General features: G+C 39.8%; 1 pseudogene; it reads right to left on the bottom strand.

Moving 5' to 3' along the window:
* Positions 1–3,923: 3,923 nt before the first annotated feature.
* Positions 3,924–5,661, bottom strand: LOC132524236 (S100P-binding protein-like; annotated as a pseudogene).
* Positions 5,662–16,679: the final 11,018 nt, after the last annotated feature.

The following is a 16,679-nucleotide window of genomic DNA, read 5'->3' as shown; positions in this document are numbered from 1 at the left end:
TACAGATATAAAGACCAGAAAATTTTCTAGGGGTAACTTTGGTCTGAAGAGAGAAAGAGAGAGAGAGAGAGAGAGAAAGCTGGATAACATCAGAACAATGAAAGCACTTTCATTGTGCCCAGCTCTTATCGTCTCTTGCCATATTGCTACAACAGCCTTTTAAACGGATGTCCTATCCTATAGACTCACCCAAACCATACTGTATTTTGCTGCCAGATTTATCTTTTAAAAACACAGATCTAGGGCTTCCCTGGTGGCGCAGTGGTTGACAGTCCGCCTGCCAATGCAGGGGACACGGGTTCGTGCCCTGGTCCGGGAAGATCCCACATGCCGCAGAGCCGCTGGGCCCGTGAGCCATGGCCGCTGAGCCTGCGCGTCCGGAGCCTGTGCTCCGCAACGGGAGAGGTCACAACAGTGAGAGGCCCGCGTATGGCAAAAAAAAAAAAAAAAAAAAAAAAAAAAACCACAGATCTAACCATATCAACCTCCTGATCAAAATTTAAAATTATTTCTTTTATAGCCTAGATCACTCCATTCTTTCCCCGTTATTCTCCAGTCAAGCCAAGCTTTTCGAAACTCCTCAAATATGCTATGAACTCTCATTCTCTCGTTTGCCTTTACTCTTATTTCTGCATGGAACATGTTCTCCTTTTCTCTGAATACCTACCTCTCCTGGCTAATTTCCATGCATCTTCCCTAAGACTTAGCCCAGATCATATCCTCTCCCCTCTCCCTGAGATCAAATCTTGGAACAAAAATAAGATTTGCAATGTAATTACAAAAATATCTAGAAAATAATGGTTATGAGAACTTATTTCTTTAATTATTATGCTATACATATATTATACAATAATATTCATAACATTAGTAATGAAAGAATAAAAGCAATTTGAAATAATTAAGCATATACTAGAGCAAAACATGACTCAAAGACCAAATATATTAAATCTATGACAGGTGAAATTTAAATCTCTAATATAGCAGCCATATTAAATACTGTAGTTAACTGTGTGTTCATGTTGGTACATGACAGAATCTGCCACTTTGCAATTGGACTTCCTCCTCTCCTATTTTTGATGAACTTGATATTATATCAATATCTTGGAAACTGATGTCTAGATCCTGAAAGATTTCCCATAAAATATTTTTTGTATAGTTACATTTTGTTTTTTAATCGGTCTGACAATTTTAGCTTTTTGATTTGAGTATCTATTTCCATTTAATTACTGATATTTTGGGGTGGGTTTTTAAGATATATTCACATGCCATAACAGTCATCTTTTATTTTTAACAGTCATCCTTTTAAAGTGTATAATTAGTTGAGTTGTGTACCTTTCACCACCATCTAATTCCAGAATATTTTCATCACTTCAGAAAGAAACCCCAGGACCATTAGCAGTCACTCTCCATTTTCCCTTCCCCCTGGCCCCTGGCAACTAATAATCTGCTTTCTGTCTCTATGGATTTGCCTACTCTAGATGTTTCATATAAATGGAATCATATAATACATGACCTCTTGTTGGAGCATGCATCAATATTTTATTCCATTTTATGGCTGAATAATGTTCTATTGTATTCTGTTTATCCATCAGTTGATGGAAATTTGGGTTGTTTCCACGTTTTAGTTGCTATGAACATTCATTTACAAGTTTTTGTTTAAACATCTTTAAAAAATTATTTTGGGTGTATAACTAGAAGTGGAATTCCTGGGTCATATGATAACTCTATGTTTAACTTTTTGAGGAACCATCAAATGGTTTTCCACAGTGGCAGAACCCATTTCTATTCCCATCAGCAATATATGAGGGTTTCAATCTCTTCACATCCTCTCCAACACTTGTTATTTTCATTAAAATTTTGTTTTTTACTATACACATCCCATGACATGGTATCTCATCGTGATTTTTTTTTCACTGACAAGAACTTTTATTTCTTTTTAATGACATTAAACACAACTGCTACAAGGGGAAAAACATGATAAAGAGGAGGCACCAAACTTCAGTTTCATAATTGATCCTGACAACAACCAAAGTAAATTGGGGTCCGCATTAGATGCAAAACTACAGGTTATTTCAGGCTCTTTACTTACAAGTAAACTATGTAAACAGCACATTCATACTCTGTATTGTCAAGATCCCTGTGGCGAGAAGGTCATCACAGATGAAGAAGGCTAGGTAGGCAGTTAAATGCACACAATGCTTATGCAAATAAAACAACATGGCAAGAATTCTACATGAAAATTAGACTTAGAGGCCAACACCAAATATGAGATATGTAGCTTTTAAAAACAGATTAAAACTCTAGATTCTACCCACTACTGTCTTTAAGGCAAACATGCCTAATAATGAGTTTTCTTTGGCTTTGTTTTTCTTCTTAAAGAATACCACGTTAACTGCTAGGGAACAGTTTTCTCCTTCCCCAGTCTAACAGATTTAAGTAAGCTGCTAAAGCTTTGGAAAAACAGAATTATTTGAGCAAAGACAAAATGTGATTGTCACATTTTCTCGTTAACCCGTCACTCATTTGATTTGGCAAAAGCGATGCTCCCATTACATATCAGTCTTAAACCCTCCTGTACCAGGGAGGCAGGAACATGAGTCTTAGACTTTTGCCTAAGCAAAAGGCTGTCCCTTTACTCCTTGGTTATCTGTGGGGAACAAGACAACTGCAATGCTAGTTATTCCAGTAACAATGAATTCTAACTATGCTATAGTTCCAAAGGTGGATGTTTGTCCCATTCCATCAAGCTAATTTACGGAAACCTGGAGAAGTGACTGATATAGGCAATGCCAACTGAAATAACAGATTTTGACTCTTGCCTTTGAACAGAACTCTTCCCCTTTGCATTTTGGTCCCAGACTCTAAACCAAATGTTGAAGGAAAAGAGAATCCTTGACTGGATAGAAATAGTTAACACTTAGGGATGTCCATCTAAGTTTACTGGTAACTATGACCAAGTTTCTCCCAAGTCAGTTTCTAAAGCAGGGTAGGATGTTTAAGATGGGTTACTGGCATACAAAGATGGGGCTTATGGAAGAACAAAACCAGACAGAGGCAGTGAGACCAGTATCACAGGCCGTGCTATAGCAACTAGGTACAACCTTCACAGAGAGTGAACAGCAGCACAAATGCCAGACATCTCCCAAGAGATGTCTAGAGCTATCTGTAAAGAGAATAACAAACTCCTAAGACATCCATTAAGATAGCTGCACATAGCATTACCCTCAAGATCAGGTAATGCTTTGAGCACAGGCTTAATCAAAACTATTTTAGATCCACTTTAGTAGTTTTGTAAAACTGTACATCAGAGATTTGACCAAGTAAGGAGATGGTAACATCCTGGACCAAAAGGCACCTCTTATTAACTAATAATGGAGACAAAAGACAGCTTCTCCAAAGTCTCTCCCACAGGATGGAAGCTCACTGACTAATATGTCAACTCATACTTGAAGTTGGGGTTCAGCAGATGAAACTGAAGACCAACTGACACCTCTCAATAGCACTGCTTTCTGGCCTGTCCTAGAGTCAAGACTCTGGGTAGGTGGTTCTTCAATAATGAGTACAGTAAGGCTTTTCTTAAGAGGCATATCTATGTCTAACAGGATAAGGAATATGCTGGTAGAGCCCTAAGGTCACTGGGGAAAAAAGAAGGAAAATCCTTGAAGAAAGGCAGAGAAGGCAAACAGTCACAAGACTGCAAATCAACAGGGGTTGTTAGTCATCAACAGGGGTTGTTATTGCTATTCTTCTATTAGAGTTAAGATGTACAAGATTTGTAAACACTATTGTGCAAAATAAATTTAATGAAGAATAAAAAAAAGCCAAAAAATAAAGGCAGCTAGTAGGTACAAAAAGAAGAGAAGATTTACACTTTTAATTTGTCCTTTCAACTCTTCAGATGTGCTGGATTACCAACTTTTAAAATACTGACAGGTATTCGGAGATTCAAATAAAAAAAGTAAGAGGGGTTGCTAAAAGTGACTTGTATCCATTTATAAGTCACCAGCAATAATTAACACTGGCTTGCAGCCTGATAAAGAATCTCTTCCTCATAGGAGATTAAAAGATGATTTCTTCTGGGCACCAGAAGTAGACTTCACCTCTGCACAGAGGTGGGTGTTTTGCTTGAGCCTGGGTGTTTTGACTTAATGCTGGCTTTCAGGCGGTAGCCACCTTCAATTTAAATTAAAAAATTAAAACTATATCAACTCAACACTGCTTAAATGCATAGACACACACAAACAGGAAGGACCTTATACAAAAAATTTCAAGTCAGCAATGGGCATTTCCAAAAGGTGACAAGTTCTTTAAATAAAAATGTTGTGAAAAATAAATTTTAAAATCTACAAAGCACAAAGCAGCAGAAGATGAGATGCTGCTCTGGACAGGACCCTGGATAGGGACCTTCATTGCTGATGGGAGGAGACAAATGGACTGTACAGGAAATCTGGTAGACGCTGGAACCGATGGTGGCTTCACATGTTCCCGTCAACCCACTGAGTCAGACTGTATTTTTGCAGAGATTTCTGTTGGAACCAGGCATAGTTTCACCTGGTGAGGTCCGAAGGATGCTGCCATTTTGGGTTCTGTATGTGATAAACGTGATCCATCAAGGCACACAGCTCCCCCAAGGTACCTTGGTTAGAGTTCACTGGGTCTTCTATATGAGCAATGACATTCCTGAGATAACTTTGCTTCTGCTTTTTTAGATCTGATGGTGAAAACGTCAGAATATTAGTCCTTGTTTTGGTTTGCAGAACAGGAATGACCTTGCCTAGTCTTTTTTCATGTACCTTCAGCTTCCCAGAATCTTTGTCAAGAAAATGTTTGTTTGATGAACTGGAAACAACTGGAAACCTCATTTCAAAACTTGATTTATGTGATCCATTTCTCCAGGATGACCCCATATTAGAAGGAGTCTTTGAATGGTTCAATATCTGAGAGGTTACAGGTGTAGGCTTCTTACTGTTAGATATATTTTTATCAGAGACAGTTTGTTGAAACTTACTGTTTGAAGAAGGGAGTGGGGGCCCATCATAGGCAGAATTATTGGGGCTGATCCCTTCAGATTCTGTGAAAACTGTGCTCTCACTTAGGCTAAGACCATCTTCTCTCATCTCTTCTCCAAGGGAAGAGGGTTTTTCAGTAACTTCGGATGTATCAGTCTTGTCCTTATCAAGTGCAACATCACAAACTGTTGGATCAAATGGTGCAACTGTAACTTTTATAAGATTCTTTTCTAGTACAAAGCGTCTGTTCAATGGTTTAGTAGGAGTTGGTCCATGACCAGCTGATGTATTTAGTTGAGGTAGTTTGAAGAGGCCAGAGGTCTCAGCTTCTGGTCCCAAGCTGTACAATGAATTTTTCTCTTGGGGAGTATCAAGTGGAATTTGACTCCCTTTCCCTCCCTTCTCAACATTCCTGCTGTCATTGTTAGACAAGCCTCCTCCCCAAGAAAAGTGCTCATTTGATAGGTCATCATCCTTCAAAAGCTCCTGAATATTCCTCCGTGAAACTGAAATGGCCATCATCTTTTCCATCAGACAGTTCCAGCAAGGAGTCATCCAATCCATCCTCATCCAAGGAATCCCAACAAAATGGGGCATTGTCTTTAGGCAAGGTACCAGAAGATTGTTCAGAGGGCACTAGTGAGCACATCATACTGTGTGGAGCTGCTGGTGTGATCTCTGCCTTTGCCACGAGGCCAAATGGAAAAAGGGTTCAGCTCCTGCTAGCTGTTCCTTTCAGGAGACTTATCAAAATGATTGACTCCCACCTTCGAAGTTTGTGGTTGTGAAGCACAAGTATTACAGGCACTGGGGCTTAGCAGCCACATTTCTGAAAGAGAAGCTCTTTCTGAGCCACTACCCCTACTCTCCAACTCCTTCCAAAAGGTCTAGTACTGGGAGTTCCCAGGTAGTCCAGTGGTTAGGATTCCACACTTCCACTGCAGGCGGCATGGGATCCCAAATGCTCACTGGAAGAAAAACATCATTACTTGCAAACTTTACTGTGAACACAAAGGACCACTATTCTTCATAACCACTGAAAACATCAATTCCTATCGCACATGACATCCACAGGCACAGAGCTGGCTCTTCTGAGCTTCTCTCATAGAATTTTCCAATAGGTCAGATTATTTTGAAGCAAATCCCAGGAATCACATCATTTCATCTCCAGAAGCCAGGCCGAAGCCTAGGTGAACGACTGCACCTCACTCTGCCCCATGCGTCATTTTATCCTCTCATTGTGATTTTGATTTGCAGTTGCCTCATGGCTAATGCTGTTGAGCATCTTTTAATGTGCTTATTGGCCATTACTATATCTTCTTTGGAGAATTATCTATTCAGATTCTTTGCCTATTTTTAAATTGGGTTATGTTTGTCTTTATTGAGTTGTAATAGCTCGTTTTGTAGTTTAGATACAAGTCCCTTATCAGATGTATGATTTACAAAAATTTTCTTGCATTCTGTGGGTTGCTTTTTCATTTTCTTGATAGTGTCCTTTGAAGTATAAAAGTTTTAAACTTTGATTAAGTTCCATTTACCTACTTTTCTATTGCTTGTACTTTAGGTGTTACATATAAGAAACCATTTTCTAATCCAAGATCATGAAGATTTACACCTATGTAAGTCTATATTAATAGGGTTTTCACCAATGTAAATCCTTTTGCTCCCTCCAGTGACTGCATGTGGTTAGTTTTCAAAGCTACTGCAGAGGGAGGATGGGGAGCAGAGTAAGTTAAAACACCACTAAGCTTGCTGTTCTTATCAAGATACGGCTGCTTTTCCTTTCTTTAAAAAAATAAAATTTATTTATTTGGTTGCGCTGGTAGGGCTCTTTAGTTGTAGGAAGTCCCTACAGCGGCTTTTCTTTAATAAATCCTCCATGGGACTTCCCTGGTGGCGCAGTGGTTAAGAATCCAGCTGCTGGGCTTCCCTGGTGGTGCAGTGGTTAAGAATCCACCTGCCAATGCAGGGGACACGGGTTCAAGCCCTGGTCCAGGAAGATCCCACATGCCGCGGAGCAACTAAGCCCGTGCGCCACAACTACTGAGCCTGCGCTCTAGAGCCTGCAAGCCACAACTACTCAGCCCACGTGCCACAATTACTGAAGCCCATGCGCCTAGAGTCTGTGCTCCACAAGAGAAGCCACCACAATGAGAAGCCCGCGCACCGCAACAAAGAGTAGCCCCCACTCAACACAACTAGAGAAAGGCCACGCGCAGCAACGAAGACCCAATGCTGCCAAAAAAAAAATAAATAAACTTAAATAATAAATAAATGCTCCATGGATTGCTGACAGGCTTTGGTTAATTTTCAGAGTTCTGAAAAAATTGATTCTGACTTTTTTGGGGTCTGTTTTCTTGTTATTTTTGAGGGGAGAATTTTAGGAACTTTTGACTGCCATTTTCACTGACATCACTCAATATATTTAGTTTTATATCTACCGTCTTGCTATATGTTTTCTATTTGTCTCATCTGTTTTGTGTTTATTCTCTTGATCTGTCTTAATTTTACCATTTTTATTCTTTTTTGTATTAATTTTATTGCTATTCTTTTAGAGATTACATTAGAAATCAGAATATACATATAGCAAATATGCAAGAGCTAAAACTCCTTAATGTGTGTTCTCTCCTCTTCACTTGTTGTGTTATCATGCATTTAATTCTATATTTAAATTGGCTAACTTTATAATTGTTGCTTTTAAAGTCAATATATATGCACATATATACAATTATTTCTCCCAGCGTTCTTCATTCCTTCCTGCATTTCTATCCATCTTGAATCATTTTCCTCCTGCCTAAAGAATTCCCTTTAATATTTATTTTAATCCAAATTTTCTCTCGACGAATTTTCTATTTGACAAAAAATAGCTTGGCCCTAAGAAATTCATTTTAATAATGTTAGCACATTACTCTTACATGCTTCTATCGTGACCACTTAATTTTTCTTGGCTCTCCCCAAACTGAAATGGTTCAAGAGTCACATCTCTCCTCAGAGGAGTTTGTCAATACTTAAATTCGGTTTGCTTGGTTACCTTGCAACCACGGCTCTCTAATGGTTTCAAAAGCTACCATTTTTGAAATTTTTTTTCCCCTGGAGTTTGGATTTAAGAAGGAGGCAATGTTCTTATGTGGTTTTCTTCATCCTAAATAGAAACAGAACTCCTAGTTTCTATGTATATCATTCCTGGAATGCTTTTCCATCTCCTTGCTTAAAAAATAATAATATTGGCTTTGGGCCAGTGTTTCCTGCAAGAACCAAAAAGCAGGATGACTTAGCTGAAGTTTTCTTCCTTTGTTTTGAGGACCTTAGTTTAAGTTTCTTCTCAGTCTCCCATATGGTGGTGGCTGCTTAAGGTCCTAAATATACCCTATTAACAGAAGAATGTCTCCTTCTTTAGGTCTCTTCTGGGTAACTAAATTCCATCCTACTTTTCCTTGTCTTGAGCAAATTATTTTTTTATAGTTTGTAACTGGAGCTTTGTGTAAACCTTAATGTCCTCACTTTGCAACTTTGTGCCCTCTGTCGAATTCTCACTCTATTAATTTTTGTGTTCTTGCTGATAGTCTCTCAGAAAATAATCTTGTCATATCCCTAGGCAATGGCTCTGCTTGTGGATGAATGTGGCTACTTTCACTTCTCCACATTATTCTCTTTCCACTTATGCTATGCATTCTAGCCTCAACTATGGCAACATTCTTTCTTCCTTCATTAAATCTTTAACCTCAACCTAAACACAGAAGAGGTGATTAAACCTCCTCAAAGTCAGACTGGCACAATGCTTTCACCACCAGTTACTACAGCTTTTCGACAGTTAGGTACATGAGTTTGTTTCTAACTATCCCCCATCCTTTATAGCAGTGGTCCCCAACCTTTCTGGCACCAAGGACTTGTTTTGTGGAAGACAAATTTTCCACGGATGGAGGCAGGGGGATGGTTCAGGTGGTAATGGGAGCGATGGGGAACAACGGAGAGCGGCAGATGAAACTTCACTTGCTCACCTGCCACTCACCTCCTGCAGTGCGGCCCAGTTCCTAACATGTCCTCGGCCCAGTCCTCAGCTTGGCTACCAGTCCTTGACTCGGGGGTAGGGAACCCCTGCTTTATAGAACACATACCCAAAAGCATACTAGCTAGCATGCATGTGTTATTTTCCACATTTCAAAGTTCGGCTTCTTACAGAAATTAGAGTTCTCACTTCTTTTGAAATTTATCTGAACATAATCTTGCTCAGTGTACCAATATTTTCAGGAATATTAATTTTTTGTTTGTTTTGTTTTGTTTTTGGTAGACAGGGGTAGCCATCAATAGTTTCAGGTGAGTGAGGTTTAGTTACATTCCCCCAAAACCTCACTCTATCAATGAAGCACTTGCTTGGACAATTCTTACACACACACACACACACACACACACACACACACACACACACACAAAGTTCTGTAAGTGCAATGAAGTCCCAGCTCTGTCATTTTTTAGTATTCTAACCACACCTTTCAGGAAAGATACACTGGAGGCAAATGTGACAATATACTAGAGGCAAGATCCAGTTAACCTTATAGTCTATTTTAGGCAACCAGAATCTTCCAAATCCTTAGCTGGACAAATGACAATTTAGGGATTGAGCCTGGAGAGTCATCCTTAACAGAACAGGCTATGGGGCTGGATGGAATTTTTTTTTTAATTGTAGTAAAGCACTCATAAAATTTACCATCGTGACCATTTTTAAGTGGCATTAAGTACATTCACACTGTTGTGCAACAATCACCACCATTTACCTCAATAACTTTTCATCATCCCAAATTGAAACCCCAAACCCATTAAACCATAACTCTCCCTTTGCCCTTCTCCTCAACCTTTGTAACCACATACTACTTTCTGTCTCTAGGTATCTCACAGAAGTGGAATCATACAATATTTGTCTTTTTATGTCAGGCTTATTTCATTAAGCATAATGTCTTCAAGGTTCATCTATGTTGTAGTGTGTATCAGAATTTCATTCATTTTTAAGCTTGAATAATATTCCATTGTGTATATATACACCGTATTTTATCCATTTATCTGTCAATGGACACTTGAGTTGCTTCCACTTTTTGATTTTTGTGAATAATGCTGCTATAAACATGGGTGTTCAAGTCCTAACTTTCACTTCTTTTGGATATACATCCAGAAGTGAAATTGTTGGATCATATGGTAATTCTATGTTTAATTTTTTGAGAAATCACCATACTGTTTTCCAAAATGGCTGCACCATTTTATATTCCCACCAGAAGGGCACAAGAGTGCACTTATCCTGGTACGACTTGTTATTTTCTGTATTTTTGATAATAGCCATTCTAATTTATATGAAGTGGTATATCATTGTGAACTTGATTTGCATTTACCCAATGATTAGCGATGTTGAGCATTTTTTTCATATGCTTATTGGCTATTTGTATATCTTCTTTGAAGAAGTGTCTATTTGAGTCCTTTGTTTATTTTTTAAATTGGATTTTTGGATAAAATTTGTATATTCAGGAGTATTTCTGAAATATTTTAGCCAGTACAATATATATATAAAATGTCACTAATATCTTCAATTAAAAACCCATTTCTAACAACTAGCATTTTATTCTATATTTACATATTATAATTTTACCAATGAAAACACATTTCTAACATTCACTATGCAAATTTGCAAAGCCTCTGGTATCTCGCTTTTAGTAGTTGCCTCTGATATGACCTTCCTGAGTCAAATTCTAGCTGACCATCCTGAGAGTTATATTCCACATTGTGGCAATTGCCCACACATATACTAACACATAATATCACACTGCTATATTAAAAAATTTTTAATTTAAATTAAATCACACACACCATAGCAAAAAGCTCTATATCTGGTTCTGTGGCTATGGTGCTGACCTTTCTCTCCTTCACCTACCATGCCCAGTCACATTTGCTATCTATTCTGTTTCTTGAACGAGCTAATTTGCCCATTCCTAACCCAGGGTCTTTGCACTTGCTGTTCCTTCTGCCTAGAACACTCTTCCTTTTGATTCTCTCATGGACTTATCCTTCTCAGTATCCAGGTCTCAGCTCAGATGTTACCTCCTTAACGAAGCCTTCCGTGACCCCCAAATTAAAAGTAGCTCCTTTCTCCCGAGTCTTTCTTAATCAAACTGCCCCGCTTATCTTAAACTTAAGTTTATGTGTTTATTAGCTCAATGAGAAGAAAGACTTTTTATTTGCAACCTTGTTCCCAGTACCAAGATGAGTGCTTTGGCATACGGTAAGAGCTCAATAAATACATATATTTTATATTCAAGTGAATGAAAGAATGAATGAATACCTAGAGTGTGACATGTGTTAGAACAGAGATAAAAAGAAAGCACTATGAGAACACAGAGCAGGAATACCTAAATCATAATGCCAGGACAGGCTGCCTGGGGTAGGTGAGAATTGTGCTGAAACAACTATCCTGATAAGAAGTAGATCAGTCAGCATGGGCTGCCATAACAAAATATCACAGATTGGGTGTAACAGTAGAAATTTATTTCTCACAGTTCTGGAGGCCGGGAAGTCCAAGATCAAGATGCTGGCTGATCTGGTTCCTGGTGAGAGCTCTCCTCCTAGCTTGCAGACAGCTGCCTTCCACCGTGTCCGCACATAATGGAGAGAGCAAGAAGATGACATATCTTCATCTTCTATTATAAGGACATCAGCCCTATCAGATTAGGGCCCCACCCTTATGATCTTATTTAACCATTATTACCTCCTCACAGGCCTCATCTCCAAATACAGTCACAATGGGGGGATGGGGCTTCAACATAAGAATTTTGGGGACACATAAACATTCATTCCATAACAGAAGCTATATAAAGAAGGGCAGGCATTGTTAGGAGACATTCCTCCATTGGTCTCTCATGCTCCTACGCATTTTGCTGGGCATGTCAAGAATGACGGCACTTCTGGGCATGGTGCTAGGCCACTGAAGTGAGGGCCTCACCCCAGCACAGACTTAGCTTCCTCAGGACCGAACACCTAGTGGCAGGTGAGGAAAGGGCAGAATTTCCTTCCTTTTTAAGACTGAAAAATATTCCATTGTATCTATATGCCACATTTTGCTTATCCATTAATCCATTGATGGACATCTGAGATGCTTTCATGTTTCAGTTATGGCGAATAATGCTGGTGTGAACAATGGGAAATGACTTCTCTCTGTAATCATGTATAGTGGCCATCTTTGCTAAGGGCAGGGAAATCTGTGTAAATTTAGCTGGAAATGTTTAAGAAATATCACTTAAGAAAATGTTTCTCTTCCATTGTCCCAGAGTTGAGAAATGTTTGTCCTTGGAGAGAGAGAGAGAGAGAGAGAGAGAGAGAGAGAGAGAGAGAGAGAGAGAGTGTGTGTGTGTGTGTGTGTGTGTGTGTGTGTGTGTGTGTGTGTGTGTGTTTGGTCCAGTAAGTTACCAGAAAACTACAGGAGGAATGAAGGTGTACATTTCATTTCTCACTGGTGTAGAGACTTGAGGGGCCTAGAACTTGAGGCGCCAAATGGGATGGTTTTGCTTAACTGCCTCTTAACTGAAAAACTCAGACTTAGGGAAATGTATTGGAGAACTGTGTCCTGTCTCCTGTAAATTGTGTCCTCTATCCTCTGCAGCGGGGATGGAGTTTGTGAGTTGGGCTGTGCTTCCTAGGGTAGAACAAATCTCTGTGGGTACAGGTTAGAGTCCTCCTAAATGGAGATTTTTTTTTACAGTAGGGATTAAAGAAAGCTCCTTCAAAGAGTAGTAACAGAGAAGTAAATTTAAACACAACCAGATACTGTTCTCTGTCCATGAAGGGGACCCCCAGTCCCCATGAAATGTTTGTTTTGTTCTTCTCCTTTGACTCTAGAAATAGTCATATTTAAGCATGTTTTTTGTGGGTTTTTTTTTTTTTTTTTTTTTTTTGCGGTACGTGGGCCTCTCACTGTTGTGGCCTCTCCCGTTGCGGAGCACAGGCTCCAGATGCGCAGGCTCAGCGGCCATGGCTCACGGGCCCAGCCGCTCCGCGGCATGTGGGATCTTCCCGGACCGGGGCATGAACCCGTGTCCCCTGCATCGGCAGGTGGACTCTCAACCACTGCGCCACCAGGGAAGCCCTGAGCATTTGGTTTTAGTTTTTCTCTTGGGTACTAAAATTTATTTTGTTACCTATAATCCTTCAATAAAGTTGTAAAGGTAAGGTCATATGTCGATAGTGTGGTTTTGGGTATTTTAAGGGGAACACCCTTTCTGTCAGAGAGCATCATCTTACTAAGGAATTATGGGAAAGTGAGCAGAGGCTCAAGGCCGAGCAAAGAGGGGAAAAGCTCTTTGGAAAAATGGCTGCAATCTATACTGATTCAGGAGTCAACTTAATATAATCCTCCTCTCCCTCCCAAATATATAAGAGGAAGATTACAAAAAGGGAAGAAAACTTTTAAGAAATGATCCTAGCTTTTTTTCAGTCAAGCATCTTATTATTTAAATAAACATTAAAAATATTTAAACAAAGAAACTCTGACTTTGATCACAGATGCTTTGTTTATCAATCACCCAGCATTTCAGTCCATTCTTAGATCACAATAAGGAACCAAGTTTAATTTCAATAATATTAAAAGAGTGGTCTGATGAGAAGTATGCGCAACATAAGAAAAAGTTGAATTACCATACTCAACTAATAAGATAATAGTAGGGTTGAATCCATGGTGAAGCAACAATCTCCCTTTTCATTTTATGATGTGCTTCTGAAACATCACCTTGGAAAACTCATATTAAAATAACAACAACAACAACAAAATAAATAAATAAAATAACAAAAACTATGGTTATACAATGGACCTAGCTTGAAGTTTTAATGAATAACAGGTTTTGAATTTAAATGATTTCACAGGAGGGTAGTACTGGTGGTATGCAACTGGCTCCACAGAGAACAAAAATTGAAAACACCACATATCATACTCTAGGTCAGCAGTTTTCAAACTTCTTGGTCTCAGGAATCCTTCACAAACTTAAAAATTAAGAACTCTAAAGAACTTTTTAAAAAGTGTGTTATATCTATAAATATTTATAGTAGTAAAAATTAAAGTGGAGAAATGAAAATGTTTATTAATTTATTAAAAATAACAATCCCATGTTAATGCATTTTATGAACACAGTTATATTTTCAAAAACAAAAAAGAGAGAGGTGGCATTGTTTTAGATTTCTGCAAATCTGTTTAATGCCTGGCTTAATGTAAGACAGCTGAATTCTCATGTGCTCTCAATCTACTGTGCTAACTATATTGTTTTGACTGAAGTACATTAAAATAACCTGGCTTCACACAGCTGTAGAGCTGGAAAAGGGAGGAATATTTTAGTAACTTTTGCAGATAATTATAGATATTCTTCACAAGTGGTAGTATCTTAAAAGTTAGTTGCATGTAGAGTCTGAAACTGTATCAATGAACTTTTTGTATTCTGTTATATGAAAATCTATTGGTCTAAGTTGTACTTTGAATGGATGTTTCACTCACTCATGATCTTGTAACATCACGCATTGTACCTCTGAATATATTGGCTCTTAATTATGCAAAGATTCAATATGCTGACACATTTTATTACACAAACTCCACTTGTTACTAAATTTTCTCTGTAGAAAAGTCTCAAGAATTGGTGAGTTGTCAAGTTCATAGTGGTAGATATGTTTTCTAAAATTCTTAATTTTTATTTGAAAGCTTTAATTTTATCATTGACAACAAGTACTGCCAGTGGTTTTCTTTTAAAGGAGAGGCTGACTTCATTTTCAAAGAAAACATCTGTCAAATATCCAAATCTGAAGGATCAAAGTTTGTCACTTGTTCTTTCAAGCAAAAATGCCATTCTGTGAAAAAAGCAGCAAGTTAAAATACATGTACTCAATGGCTGACCTTTAAAAAAATTAATGCTTACAATTTCATCAAGGACCTTCTTAAGCGAAGCAGGCAATTTTTTTCTACTGCAAGTGCATGGCAGTGAAGAATAATGACTACTAGAGTTTGGTGCCACTTGCCATTGATTTGTGCTAAGGTCCCAGAAGTTTTATTTACTATTGATTTGACACCATCACTGCAAATTCCAGCAGTAAAAAAGCAAATAATGGTATTATTATAAAGGGCTTTGATTTTGCATACACCCCCTGGAGTTCTGGGGATCCCCAGAAGGCCATGAACCACACTTTGTTAACTGCTATGTATTAGAATAAATGCAGAATATAAAAACGATTAAAAGACACAATCCCTATTCTCAAGTTCATCTTGTAGCAGAGGAAACCGACTGGAGACGACTGCAACACAGTTTTAGTGATGGAAGAAATGGCAGCCGTGTGGAGGATAGATCAAAGGCAAGCACGGAAGCAGAGACCAGGTAGCATACTACTGCAGTAATGCAGACAAGCAATGATGAGGGCCTGACCTAGGGCAGTGGCAAGAATGGAGAAATTTAAGGTGGTGGAATTACAGGACTCGGTGTCTGATTCGATGTGAGGCACAGCGGAGAAGGGCAGTTTGGTGGACAGTGGTGCCCTTCCTACAGAGGCGTTACAGGAGGAGAAGGTTGGCAGCGAGGTGGGCGGAGATTTATGAGTTTAGTTTTGCATTAACTATGACATGAGCATCAGCTCTCTAGGCAGAGGTGTCAGAACAGGCAATTGGCTATTAACTGCTCCTTCCCCGAGGGCCTCACAGTTCTCATTCCCTTCTCTACCCTCAATGCGTAGCACAGTACCCAGCTCTTAAGGTCGACTGAATAAAGAAATGAATCTGGTCAGGGGCTCGTGACAGTCAGCTAACAGGACGGTTCAATTTGGCAGTCATTTTATATACACGCTTCTTTGAAACCACGGGAGTGGATGAGATCAGGTTGACTGTAGCAGGAGGACTGAACTCCCGCTTCAAAATCTTTCTGGTCCTAAACGGTCAGAATAAGGGGCATTCTTGGGAAATGTTGCCTCCAGTAGGTCACGACGGCCTATAACATACAAATTTAGCTTGTAAAACCTGTTTCTGGAGGAGGCAGAACACCCAACAACCAAGACTTGTCACCTTTATGTCCGCACTTCAATACCTGTCAGACTGGTTTTACTTGGGGTGAGATGGGACTGACCTCGGCGTCCCAACCTTCTGTGGGTAGACGGCGTCTTTCGCAATCTCCCTTTTCGCGAATATTTGAAACTGTCTCTCCGAATGGCCACGACGCGGACCTCGAACAGGTTCAGACGCAGTGCCTTCGCTCGCCTAGGCAGGGGGCGGCGCCCCATCCACCCGCCCCGCTGACGCGGAATAAGCCGAGATCACCTCAGCAGCACGCGGTGCAATCACAGAGCGCGCGCCGCCGACGCCGCTACCCTCGTTCTGAGATCCTTCCGCCCGTCCCATAGCGGCGCCGTGTCCTGGCGCCTCGCACCCGGGACACACATGCTCCGGTGTCCCGCGATTCTTAGAGGGTGATCTCCTCTTAAGCCCACGTACTCTTCTGTCTCTGTACCACCCGTGCCTTAGGTGCCGCCTTCTTCTTTATGTCCTCTCTCCTGGTTTAAGGAGACCTCGGCGTTGTGGAGGTCCTTTTTAAGGGGCGCGGCCAGATCCAGGCCCCGCCCCGTTCTGTGACGCACAGGGTGGTGCGCTAGGGAGACGGGAGTAGGGGGTGGGGCTGG

The sequence above is a fragment of the Lagenorhynchus albirostris genome, chromosome 8, assembly GCF_949774975.1.
Source record: "Lagenorhynchus albirostris chromosome 8, mLagAlb1.1, whole genome shotgun sequence".
In the NCBI taxonomy this organism is placed as follows: domain Eukaryota; kingdom Metazoa; phylum Chordata; class Mammalia; order Artiodactyla; family Delphinidae; genus Lagenorhynchus; species Lagenorhynchus albirostris.
This window is presented reverse-complemented; position numbering and strand designations above follow the sequence as displayed.